Source organism: Schistocerca piceifrons, chromosome 6 (genome assembly GCF_021461385.2).
Source record: "Schistocerca piceifrons isolate TAMUIC-IGC-003096 chromosome 6, iqSchPice1.1, whole genome shotgun sequence".
Lineage (NCBI taxonomy): Eukaryota > Metazoa > Arthropoda > Insecta > Orthoptera > Acrididae > Schistocerca > Schistocerca piceifrons.
The window spans coordinates 156109261-156123427 of record NC_060143.1 but is presented as its reverse complement, the minus strand read 5'-3'; the positions used below and the strand labels follow the sequence as shown (position 1 = coordinate 156123427).

At 40.5% G+C, this 14167-nt stretch overlaps 1 non-coding gene across 1 annotated transcript; it reads right to left on the bottom strand.

Annotated features, from left to right (window-relative positions):
• Positions 1-9974: 9974 nt before the first annotated feature.
• LOC124803831 lies at positions 9975-10078 on the bottom strand. Its single transcript, XR_007017305.1, has one exon. It is a non-coding gene; the product is annotated as a U6 spliceosomal RNA (small nuclear RNA).
• Positions 10079-14167: the final 4089 nt, after the last annotated feature.

Here is a 14167-nt window from a genome sequence, read left to right as displayed (position 1 = left end):
CAACTGCCCGCGGCTTGATGAGCTATAAAACATTGTTGACAAATTCGACTGGGACCAAAGGTAAAGAACGACGATCACTTCTGACTGTACCACAAGGCCTTACCAACCATACGTAACACGTTACTGGCCTGTATCGCTCGTAATTGTCCAGAATAATTGATTACAAAAGTACAAGTACGATAAAAAAAGAACTTTTAACTTGCTAGTGGGAACAAGCTAATATGGATTTTAAAAGTTACATTCACATTTACTAGTATCCTCTTAAGTAATATTGTATAAAGGAATTATCCCTCTTTGGAAAGTCTCGGAATGTTGGCTTGCTTGTGTAAGCTGTATTGAAAGTAGATGTGTGCAGGTCCCTGAAGAATTGTGTAATAAATCTACTTACCGCACTTCTCTTATGTTTCGATTACTACAACACGTCGCTTTGACTTACCGCACTGTTAACACACATGATTTTTGTAAAGAGTTATGGAGTGATGTTGTTGACAACTTATCAATGTGAACAAATTTCTAATATCCGCGTTTTGTAAAGATTTGATAAAGCTGAGCTTTTAGTTAGACGATATATGCTTGCATCACTTATTTACTACGAAATTATTTAGATTCGTGCATCGATGAAATGAGCCGATCTTTCAGATGCTGAAAAAATTACAATATAGTACGAATCATTCTGGAGTCTCCAGTGCCGACACTTCCAATGTGATGGAGGGTTAATTCAGTAGGAATACATAGAGTTGTTGACACTCCGGTTAAATAGAGGGTCAAAATTCATATGTTGTAAAAATTACTATGTACAACAAGATAATTTACCTCCTTAGTAAACCACATGTGCACGCGTCATTAAACACTTACAATGCATAACACTATTTGGTAAAATTCAAGTGACAAACGTGAGAGTTTGTGTCAAATTCCCCGGTCATTGTCGCATGTGAAATATTCAGGGAATAGTCAAAGAGTTAGATAATTTCGTTAACTATGACAGAAATTTTACATAAGTTTCATGAAAGTTAGTGGAAAAGTACTTTTCGTTCCGGTCTCTATGCCCGTCACAAAGTGACGCGTCACGAAAAAATGACAGCTTATTTATGATAATAACGTCATAAGAGATGCAGAATTTGTTTAAGCTTAGTCATAAGACATTCGCCGTACAACAGTATCCGAACGTGTAATTACCAATATTCAGAATCCAGAAATACGTATTCAGAGGAAAAGCAGTACACTATTGAATTTTCACTCTGCAGCGGGGTGTGCGCTGGCGGAAGTAAAGCTGTGAGGCCTGGCCGTGAGTCGTGCTTCGGTAGCTCAGATCGTAGAGCACTTGCCCGCGAAAGGCAAAGGTCCCGAGTTCGAGTCTCGGTCGGGCCCACAGTTTTAGTCTGCCAGGAAGTTTCAGTATACTATTATTCACTTCCACAGCGACACTATAGTTAACACGTTTCGTTACCAGACTAGCCCTCAGCTACAGGTAATCTTCATAAAGGTGAAGGTCTGCTCCTCTGAGCAGCCATTCTGTTCCAGCTTGGAAGGCTGCAAAATATATGTCCAATGGGATAAGTGCTAGACGTCGATTATTTCCGTTCAAAATTTCCATGCTTTTCATCTCCACATTTTATTATAAGAGAAATTTAATTTAGATTAATGGAAAAAAGCTATCACGTTTCAGTCTGCAAATTTCTCTACCAAATTTACGATTTCAGAATAAGTGTCGTAAATTTGGTTGGCAGAATTACTTTTGTTGATTTGGACCTACAGAACTCTAATCCGCTTCAACGCAGTCTCCTTCGTACCGCACACATTTCAGCTGCTATTGTTGGGTACGCTTCTGATTTCCTTTTTCCTTTGCAGTTACTGGGCCATGATGTCTTCTTTTCACTCAAATAGTGTTCCTTACATGGGTATTTTAGCTTTGGAATAAGATGGTTGGTTGGTCTGTTTAAAGAGGAGGGAGGGGGGGGGGGGAGGATAGACCCAAACTGCTAAGTAATCGGTCCCTTGTATGTAGACATAAGCCATTCGTTGACACGACTAACCACAGTAAGATTTTCGTGATGAGAGATATCTGAATCAGGTGCTCAAAGTAGGCGCATGCGCTATCATGATGGAGATGCCAAGTTTTTATTGCCCATAACTATTGCGCTCCTTTGCACGGCGCAGCCTCCCGAAGACAACCAAGGACCATATGGCAGTTTTTTTTTTTTTATTTCTCCATCTGGCATTTCCGATATGTCGACTCTGACGAATGCATCTTGCCTTGTAATTCGTACGTCCAAACCAATTATCTGTACAATTTCCAGACGGAATTGCGTCTGCTCTGTTGTCAGCAGCTTCATTACGCCTGGACACTCTTACTATGCGTACACTATCGATTACAACTGAATATATTGATAAAATTCATGCCCCAGCTCTGTCCCAAGCGATCGTAATGTTATACGATGGTCTTCCATCACGAAGTGCGGCGTTTATTCATTGAGGGTCTGCCCGACAGCGGTTCGTTGTCCACTGATATGAGTCCATATTGGAAGCTTTATCCGCTAGGTGCTCACCCCGAATGCTTGTTGAATCTTGCGAATGGTCTCTGGTATGGTGAAGTTTTTTGCAGAATTTGATGCAATACCGCTGCTCAATTTGTTCCATCGTTTACGAATTACTGGAATCTGGCGAGCGCTCACTACCCGATCCTGATCCGACTAAACTTATATCTATATGTGTTCACTGAAATTAACGATTAAGTTCCTGGAAGAGAGTTCACCGAACGACCTTCAGACTATCTCTCTATCATTGCAGATAATACTAACGCTTTAACCTTTCCGGGAGAAATCTGATTGATCTTATTTTATCACGATGAACATTTCTCCTTATATACGATGGCGTTAGCGAAATATTTTCGCATTCGGAGGAGAAAATTGATGATTGAAATTCCGTGAAAAAATCTCGACGCTAAGAAAAAAGCCCTTCTTTTAATGACACCCAAAGCAACTCACGTCTCATATCCGTGATACTGTCTCCCCTGTTTGGCGAATATACGAAATAAACCGAGATTCTTTGTAATTTTTCGACATCTTCCGTCAGTTCAAACTGATACGGATACTACACTTCACAGCAGTACTCCAGAAAAAGATGGACAATCATAGTGTGGGCAATCTTTAGTAGAACCGTTGCATCTTCTAAGTGTTCTGGAAATAAGGCAAAATTATTGTTTCGACATTCCCCTCCTTATTATCTACGTGACCACTTCAGTTTAAGTTGTTCGTAATTTTAATCCTTATGTATTAGATGGTTTGACAGCCTTTAGATTTGTGTGGTCCCACCGAAATTTAACGAATTCCTTTTAGTAATCATATGTATGATCACAAACTTTTCGGAATATAGAGTCAAATGCCACTTTTTGAACTACATGGTTTATTTATGTAACTCATGTATCAATTCATATTGGTCTTATGATGAAATGATTAGGTGTAAGTGACAGTATCATTTGCAAAAAATTTTACAGATCTGTTCAGTCTCCCAAATCGTTTCTATAAATTAGGAACTGCAGAGAGCCTATACTGCTTACGTGGGAAACGATTGATAACAATTCCGTTTTAATCGATAATTTTCCGTCAGTTACTACGACACGTAACCTATCTGCAAGAAAGTCACTAATTAAGTCGCATAACTGATACGATAGTCTTAGTCATGCAATCCGTTTGGAAGTTGTTTGTGATTAATGCTGTCAATAACCTTATGGAAGTCTAGAAATACGCAACTAATTCGCGATACGCTGTCAACAGGCACTCATTACCGCTTGTGAATACTGACGTAGTCGTGTTCCACAATAACAAAATTTTGTAGATTAGTGCTAGAAGCCTGTCAATTCATCGTTGCAGTCGTGGTAATTCATTATGTTCGAACACGGAATATGTTCCAGAATTCTGGTGCAAATCAATGCCAATGATATTGGTATGCAATTTAGAGGATTGATTCTATCTCTGTTCTTGAGTATTGATGTGAACTGTGCCATTTTACAATGTTTAAGTACACATATTTCATCGACCGTGAGGTCGTGTATGATTGCTAAGTATGGAAGCAAAGCAAACTCGTAAAGGAACCCAACTCGGAAGCACTCTGGCCCGGAAGACTTTCCTACATTACGTGATGTAAGCTGCTTCTCCACACCGATATTAACTAAGTTACTGAGGTGAAGTATTTGAAGAAGTAATTAAAAAGTACCAGGATATGAAGTAAAGCCATTAATACTGACTCCATAGCTAAAGTCGGAAGTGAGAGCTTTTGGCAGGGAACAGTATGGACTAAAAGCCGAATACAAAGATACTGGGGTGAGAACACACAGTTGTGCAAATGCTGCCAACCCAAAGGTTATGAGCAATTGTTGAACTTGGAAGGTAACTTGAATATCGTCTGATTTTAGAACAAGAAATCAATTAGAGCATAACGTGGTAAACCAAAGCTATTGAAACTGTGTTTGAATATAAAAACCGTAAGTGGATCAGAACCTGGCGCAGAAGAAAATTAAGTCATGATAGAAGTACAACAACGAACAGTAATAGCAAACCCAAACGGAGGAGAGAGCATAGCAGAAATAGATATTGACGTGGAGAGAGTGAAGAAGAATGACAAGTCGGAGGAGTTTGTCAATATGCTTCAAAATGTACTTAAGGTTGTAGCAATGGAAGACGACATCCATATTGATGGCCAGTATGAAATGACAAAAACAAATGTGGAAGTATTAGCAGTAGAAGTGTGCGGAAAAAAACCTAAGAAAAATACCTGATTTTCTGAAGCATTTAGGAAGAAGAGAAAAATGAAAGGAGAGTAGGGAAGGAAAAACACGCACAACTATATTTTGTCTTAGGAAAGTAACATATGAAGAAGCCGGTAGCGAAACAAAAAATTCTGCCAGAAGGAAGAAAGGGTGAAATGTGGCTGCTCTAAGTAAAGAAGAAAATACTATAAAACTCTAGGGAAAGATAGTACGACAAGTTTGGAGCTCAGGAAACGTTACGTGCCACGCACATACGGCATTAGAGATGAAAGTGGCAATACGATTCTGGGAAGAACACATTGTATGGCCATTAGGACGGAATATTTTGAGGAGTTTTTAAGTGCTGAAGATCGATTAGAAATGGAGGAACACCACAAATCTGAGAACGTAGATAGCTTAGTTGGACTGCAAATAATGAAAGAGACGATAGAGCGGAATCAAACTGCTAAACATAACAAAGCTACAGGGCGACGTAGAATAACAGCTGAGCTGCTTAATAAGGGTGGATGTACAATTGCAAAACAATTAGACGAACTTGTGTTCAATATTTGAAACGATGAAAAATGCCAGATCAGTGGGCTTAATCGAATATAATATCAGTCCTTTAAAAGTGCGCTAACAAGACCCCAGGAAACAAAAGTGGCATCTAATTAATTAGCACAGTATCCCAAGAGTTCTCAAACATTTCGTAACCAGATTAAAAAGAGGTGATAGATGAAAACCAAACTACGTTTATGAAGAATCAGTACACCACTGCTCAGATATTAGCAAAATTAGGACAGCGAGACACATAACATGAAGATTGATGGTCACGAAGCAAACGAACTTAAGGAATTGTGCTATGTAGACAGCAAAGTAACCAAATCGGACGTAACAAGGCGGGCCTCAAAAGCGGACTAGCACTGGCAGAAAGAACATTCCTGGCCAAGAGAAGTGTACTCGTATCAAACATAGCCCTTAATTTCAGGAAGAAATTTATGCGAATGTAGGTTTCGAACGCAGCACTGTATTTAGTGAAACTTGGACTTCGGGAAAACCGGTACATAGAAGTATCGTAGCATTTGAGATGTGGTGATAAAGGCGACTGTTGGATATTAGGAGGAGTGATAAGGTAATAAATGGAGGGGGTTCTACGCAGAATCGGAGAGGAAAGGAAAATGTGGAAAGCGCTATCAGGGGGAAGAGGAAGGATGATAGTACGTGTGTTAAGACATAAGGGAATGACTTCCATGAGGGAGATGTAGAGGAAGACGAAGGTTTGAATTCATACAGAAAATAATCCTACTACCTTCCCATGTTCTGCAGTAAACCTGTCGTTTACTGCTTCCACTATTAGCGCGTTCCAGACGCCCATAGTAATTAGATTATCATTTCCCTTTAAGTACTGAATTATACATTCAGTATCCCACCTATCCTCTCCACCCCTTCATGTTCTGCAAGTGACGTTGGCACATATACCTGAACTATTGTTGTTAGCTACGGTTTGCAGTTGATCCCACAAACTGTTCATAGTAATCACTCTGTGTTTCACCTTCCTACGAATAACGATAACCATTTTCTGCTCTCCAATATTCGTCTGACCTGAAGTCACATTCCTAGCATTTCACTTCACGGATCCGCACTGTACCTAGATTGAGCCTTTGCATTTATCTTTTCCGATTTTCTACTTTCCCTACTAAGATCCCGGCGGGGTCAGGGATTTTCTCTGCCTCGTGATGACTGGGTGTTGTGTGATGTCCTTAGGTTAGTTAGGTTTAAGTAGTTCTAAGCTCTAGGGGACTGATGACCATAGATGTTAAGTCCCATAGTGCTCAGAGCCATTTGAACCATTTGAACCTACTAAGTTCAAGCATCCGACATTCTCGCTCCGATTAACAGAATGTTACACGTTCGTTGGTTATTCAAGCTTTTCTAGTGGTCACCTTCCCCTGGGAAGTTCGAAGACGTTAATCCTGTTGGAGGGCCAATCTAGAATCTTTTGTTAATTGAGACATCGTCACGGCACTTTCATTATGCAGTGTTTGCCATTGCCTTCTGCATCCTCGCACACCTTAGAGGCACTTTCACACTCCTAGGGCAGGAAGGGGCCCTGAGTCACATTCGACATCTCCATACCATTCGACAAGTCCGTTGAAAGACGGAGGATGACTCCTTACGAAGAAAGTGTTTGTTTACCTTTTCTGATAGTTTTTATTCAAATGATAGCAGTGGCTGCGACAGAACCAAGAACATTTTCTGTACCAGTCGGAGCAACTACAACTAAATCGCTGCTCCTACCACAAGTAAAGTAAGCTAAAGTGTGGCACCATTCTGACACCCGGTTATTGACCTAGCTGCCAGTGAAGTGCAGCGCTTCTTCCCTGAAGCGATAGGTGAAGGAAACAGGTGAGCCCGTCACAGGTGGAGCTTTATACCTCGATGGAAAAGTTCCAATCAAAAATTTTGATAAGACTTTAGGGAAACAGTGATCTTGTAACCTATTTACAATCAGTGAAAAAACAATCTTGATGACGATGGCTATTTTATTAAAATGACTGATTTTGGCCTGAGGATCTCAGACAGTACCACAGCTGAAGTTGACGATGCGTGGAACAGCCCCTGACCTCAGTCTGAAGGTTCGACTACCGATGTGACAGCAGACTGATTGCAGTCTGAGTCGTCCTGGAGAGACGGACGAAGAAAAGTATCGCCCTTCTGTCAGAATGAACCGGGGTCCTGTAGGGACAGAGTCTATTTTATACCCGCTGCCCCTCCCAGGCTGCACAACTGGCTCTGAAAGATTTATGTAATAACTGAAATACTAGTAAATCATAATTATTTTGTTTGGTATATTACCACTTGGTGCATCATTGAATGCAAATATAACAAAAAATACCTGTATAACGTAATATTGCCACTTCAAAATATCCTTGGGTTCTGTTCGAACGTAACACAGTCTCTGGTTTACAGGGGTCATGTTATTGATAGATGCGCAGCCAAGCAAACAGTGAATAATTAAGTCATGTCGCAGCCTTGGGCAGTAGCAGTAGTGGTCTCATGTTTTGAAGCATTTCGGAATGACATCTACATCTACATTTATACTCCACAAGCCACCCAACGGTGTGTGGCGGAGGGCACTTTACGTGCCACTGTCATTACCTCCCTTTCCTGTTCCACTCGCGTATGGTTCGCGGGAAGAACGACTGCCTGAAAGCCTCCGTGCGCGCTCTAATCTCTCTAATTTTACATTCGTGATCTCCTCGGGAGGTATAAGTAGGGGAAAGCAATATATTCGATACCTCATCCAGAAACGCACCCTCTCGAAACCTGGCGAGCAAGCTACACCGCAATGCAGAGCGCCTCTCTTGCAGAGTCTGCCACTTGAGTTTGTTAAACATCTCCGTAACGCTATCACGGTTACCAAATAACCCAGTGACGAAACGCGCCGCTCTTCTTTCGATCTTCTCTACCTCCTCCGTCAACCCGATCTGGTACGGATCCCACACTGATAAGCAATACTCAAGTATAGGTCGAACGAGTGTCTTGTAAGCCACCTCCTTTGTTGATGGACTACATTTTCTAAGGACTCTCCCAATGAATCTCAACCTGGTACCCGCCTTACCAACAATTAATTTTATATGATCATTCCACTTCAAATCGTTCCGCACGCATACTCCCAGATATTTTACAGAAGTAACTGCTACCAGTGTTTGTTCCGCAATCATATAATCATGTAATCCTTCTTTCTATCCATTCGCAATACATTACATTTGTCTATGTTAAGGGTCAGTTGCCACTCCCTGCACCACGTGCCTATCCGCTGCAGATCTTCCTGCATTTCGCTACAATTTTCTAATGCTGCAACTTCTCTGTATATTACAGCATCACCCGCGAAAAGCCGCGTGGGACTTCCGACACTATCTACTAGGTCATTTATATATATTGTGAAAAGCAATGGTCCCATAACACTCCCCTGTGGCATGCCAGAGGTTACTTTAACGTCTGTAGACATCTCTCCATTGATAACAACATGCTGTGTTCTGTTTGCTAAAAACTTTTCAATCCAGCCGCACAGCTGGTCTGATATTCCGTAGGCTCTTACTTTGTTTATCGGGCGACAGTGCGGAACTGTATCGAACGCCTTCCGGAAGTCAAGAAAAATAGCATCTACCTGGGAGCCTGTATCTAATATTTTCTGGGTCTCATGAACAAATAAATCGAGTTGGGTCTCACACGATCGCTGTTTCCGGAATCCATGTTGATTCCTACATAGTAGATTCTGGGTTTCCAAAAACGACATGATACTCGAGCAAAAAACATTTTCTGAAATTCTACAACAGATCGACGTCAGAGATATAGGTCTATAGTTTTGCGCATCTGCTCGACGACCCTTCTTGAAGACTGGGACTACCTGTGCTCTTTTCCAATCATTTGGAACCTTCCGTTCCTCTGTGGTACACGGCTGTTAGAAGGGGGGCAAGTTTTTTCGCGTACTCTTTGTAGAATCGAATTGGTATCCCGTCAGGTCCAGTGGACTTTCCTCTGTTGAGTGATTCCAGTTGCTTTTCTATTCCTTGGACACTTATTTCGATGTCAGCCATTTTTTCGTTTGTGGGAGGATTTAGAGAAGGAGCAGCAGTGCGGTCTTCCTCTGTGAAACAGCTTTGGGAAAAGGTGTTTAGTATTTCAGCTTTACGCGTGTCATCCTCTGTTTCAATGCCATCATCATCCCGGAGTGTCTGGATATGCTGTTTCGAGCCACTTACTGATTTAACGTAAGACCAGAACTTCCTAGGATTTTCTGTCAAGTCAGTACATAGAATTTTACTTTCGAATTCACTGAACGCTTCACGCATAGCCCTCCTTACGCTAACTTTGACATCGTTTAGCTTCTGTTTGTCTGAGAGGTTTTCGCTGCGTTTAAACTTTGAGTGAAGCTCTCTTTGCTTTCGCAGTAGTTTCCTATCTTTGTTGTTGTACCACGGTGGGTTTTCCAGTCCCTCACAGTTTTACTCGACACGTACCTGTCTAAAACGCATTTTACGATTGCCTTGAACTTTTTCCATAAACACTCAACATTGTCAGTGTCGGAACAGAAATTTTCGTTTTGATCTGTTAGGTAGTCTGAAATCTGCCTTCTATTACTCTTGCTAAACAGATAAACCTTCCTCCCTTTTTTTATATTCCTACTAACTTCCATATTCAGGGATGCTACAACGGCCTTATGATCAAAAATGTGGAACGCTTCACGATTTTGCGTATCATCCTTGCGCAGGGGCCATGCTAATCTTCTCTGTATCCTTCCAATTTTAGTATATGTACCGCCGAAGCAGCTTTTATGGTGGAGGTGCCACACAGTGATTTCTGTTTGAGATGTCCGATGATGTTTGACTTTAATATGAAGAATGATTTTGAAGAAGATTGCATAAGGAGTTAGGATCTGAGAATTAGGTAACTTATTTTGTTTTTGTTACCAGAAACATCGAATTCAGTAACTATTGCCACACAGGGATTTCAGTGTGTCCAACAATGTCTGGTAATCAAGGAGAACTATCAGTCATGTATTGAGCATTAGGACTAGTTCGATCACATTGTTTCAGTAAGACAAGAAAACACATTTTTAATAGGATATTTTTGTTACATGACAATGCGGAGAGAAATGAAGAGATTATTCATATTAATTGTAATTTAGTTTAGTGTCATTGAAATGACTGAATTTATCATACTTCACGAAGCGTATCACCATTATACAAAGAAAAATACTCTTTTAGTTTTGCATTGTCACACCTTGCACGTTTGCGTTGCAATAATGAATAAATTTCAGAAGGAAACCTAAACTAATTTACTAAAAAGTTTCTAAAATGAAATTAGAATGAAGAGCACACTAAAGCGCTGTAATTTAATGCAGATTGTATTTTTAGTGAGGCCACATCACATTCATGTTACCCGTCGCAAGGGAAGGGTTTGTAGTAGGGCCTAATTAAACAGTTTTCGGAGAATATTAGGCTCAATTTACAATTTGGGAAATTTCACTTAAATTCAGGAGATGTGTTTTAGAAGTAGGGCAATCATTCTGAGTATTCTCCTGAATCATTGCTTTACGCCTTCTAATTTACATACAATCCGATGCATATCAGATAAATTCAAAACAGAGTACTAGACAAGTAATTCGCAATAATAAGTTCACGTTCGTAAGTAGGGTAGCTTAGCAGTCTAGATGACAATTTGTAATCGGAATTTTAGCGAGAAATTTAGTTGGTTCTGAGCACTATGGGACTTAACATCTACGGTCATCAGTCCCCTAGAACTTAGAACTACTTAAACCTAACTAACCTAAGGATATCACACAACACCCAGTCAACACGAGACAGAGAAAATCCCTGACCCCGCCGGAAATCGAACCCGGGAACCCGGGCGCGGGAGAAATTTAGTTACACATAGTTTCAGCATGAAACTACCAAGTACACCGGCATCTTCCAGTGCTACCAAATCAAAATATGCCGTAGAAACGTAATACATAAAACGGTGCGTTTTGCCAAAGATGTAATTTCCTGACGTTCAGTATTGCCTCCGCCGAACCGTTGACGCAAGTTTCCATGTCTTGCATCCCATTTATGTGTGTTGTGTTATACTGCAGGCATTAAACCAAACATCTCTTTTGTCTCCTGCAAATGCCACCTGTTTCCAGGATTCGTTTACCGGTTGCCCTCCTAGTACGTGGTAGCCTCCTTTCACAGTCCCTTCAATTTGTGGTTTGGCCATGCCGGTTTGCACCTGGAATATATCAGTGTGTGTCGGGGAACACATTCCATTAGTTCTGCAACATAATTACAGTAACGATATAGTAATTTTGTTTGCTGCATCTTTCAAACGATTCTGCTTTAAAGCTTAAGCAACCTACGATTACAATTGCTGGCTGGGGAACATGTTCTTTGGAATCCACTATAGAGTTGAAAAGTTCCCCATGTTCAGCAGATACCTTACTCTGTTGAACGAGTTTATATGATTTTCTGTTCACTCAGTTAAATGCCTGTCACTACGGAATTTGCGCCAAGATCGAAAGGAGGGAGCGTGTTACGATATTTCGACACGAAATTACTTCGGTAGACCAGATTCAATATTCCGTTCCGATGCCAGCAGCGGTATGAGAAAAAGAATAAAAGCTTTTGATCGATCTACTTACCATCAGAGCAAACCAGTGACTGAAATTTTACTTTTGTATTCATTCAACCATTTTCTCATTCTCTTGCTAACTCCCATATGTCGCCGTTCAACTTTTGTTTACCAACAAGACGTTCAGCTATTTTTAATCTGTAGTAAAACTTACTTTGCATCTATACCCATTCTCTATCACCATGCTGCACTTAATTCGCTGCTTAACAAAGTTTGACTTTTTCGTGGTATTCCACGGCGACGCCAAGAGTAAAGTGGCTGGTCTACATGTCTACATGTCCTTCCGGATTTTCTCTATTTATGTGACTACTACTGAAACTACTGGGAATATACTACTAGCCGAATAAGCAAACTGCGAGGTACTGATAGAAATTCCGCCCCACCCACTCCTGGCGTAAATTCTTCTTGTTGTTTGGCTTCCTGTCTGTATTGTCTGACAGTTAGAAAGATAATTAATCTAGGGGTTTCACATTTTTTTTTGCAAATGTTGCTACCCCTATTGATAATTTTTTCGCTTTAGCGTAAACAGAATGAATGACAGTTTTACTTAATAATGAAATATTTAGGGCGCCGTTGGCACCATTTGTTCCTTGTTTCACAGTTTCATCGCAACTGCTTCCCATCTATGGTTGTTATATGCTCACCTGAGTTGCATTATTCACTTTTTTACTGACTTCGTTGCTCTTCAGCTCTATTTCTCAGTTGTCTGAAAGATTATCTTGTGCTATATATCTATCATTTGGAACTATACGGCCCTCTCAGCTTATGAACTTTCTTTGAGAATGATCGCGTTTCCAATCAGTGGTACGTTGGCTATTAATTTGTGTTTCAATGTGACAGATGTTCGACATCTTAAATGGAATAATCAGAACAATTATCACTCAAAGGATGACTCAGTAGAAGGAAATTCAATTTTTTGGGGCCAGGAAGCTTGCTCCAATAGAAACTGCAGCTCTCATCGCTATACATAGGTTGTGAGTTGTCCGTTTTGGCCATCATTAGGAGAACCAGTGAGCTCTGACTGTTTCAGCTGTGTGCTAAATTCTTGTCATGTGCTAGCCCTGCAAGGGGAAGATCGCCTTATTTTTCGGTTCTGATCTCTATGGAGATATTATTTTTATCTCTGCTGTGAAAGAACTATTAGTAGGCACATCGAGTTCCTGTAAAGGGATCTTAAGACAATGTTTCCTCCACAGTACTACAGTTGCATCCTTTCGTGGTGATCCTGACTGTAAGGCTCCTTCAGTATCACTGTGGGTGGAGTATAGACACAGACCGTTTTGAACCTGGAAGGCTTATTGTCCTGGTAATTTCTCTCAATATGGGCTACTTTGTTTTCTTAAAAACGACTTATTGCGATGAGTCATCATGATAAGATGTAATTTATTTGTGTTAGTTCAGTGCATACTAAATAGCGTTTCATTTTGTTAGTTTATTGAAGACAGGTGATAAACGTAAAACATAAATTAATGAAGAGCGATTTAGTCCTCCACATCATGTAAACAGTCTGACATTGCTTGAATAACTTTTTGACTTCACGCCTGTTGCTAGTACTTCGTCTCCTCATTCCGAGGAATGTCGAACTACTTGACGCTCAGAGGGAGCCGGTCACGTGTTTGAATGAAGATGAGAGCTGTGCCAATTGCGGCGCCATTGCTGGCAGGTTCTCCCACACTGGACAGATTCAGCGGACGAACCACATGCAGAGTGTTCCACAACCTCTAGCCTGACATATATCCAATCCGGTAGTCCTAGCCCAATTCCCCAGACACCCAACGCAAGTTGCGAGGTGACCTGTGCAGATGTAGGTTTTACACATGTGAAGACGTGTCATCAAGGGTACGATGGGGAAACCTGATGACATCCCTGAGTAATTTTTTGCGCTCATTCTTTTATAATATGATGATGTAGTCATTCAGTTTGTATTTTAAAATTCTCAAATAGACATTTATTGTTTTTGGTTAATTCTTCTACCGCATTTCATTAGCGTTTTAAATTTTTCAGCTAAACATCAGAAAAATTTAGATATCATTTTCCCATTGAATGTTATACTCAATATTTTCTGGTTAAGAACATTACTTATGCATAAACATTGTTCTAAAATGTTTGTTGTGGTCGAAGCTCAACATCACGTTGGGCATAAGGTACACCCTCTGTCGATAAAACATTTTATAGAAAGTTTGTTAGGATTACTAAGTGCATGGTAAAAAGACATCATCAATTTCTGGATTCTACTTACCTATTACGACC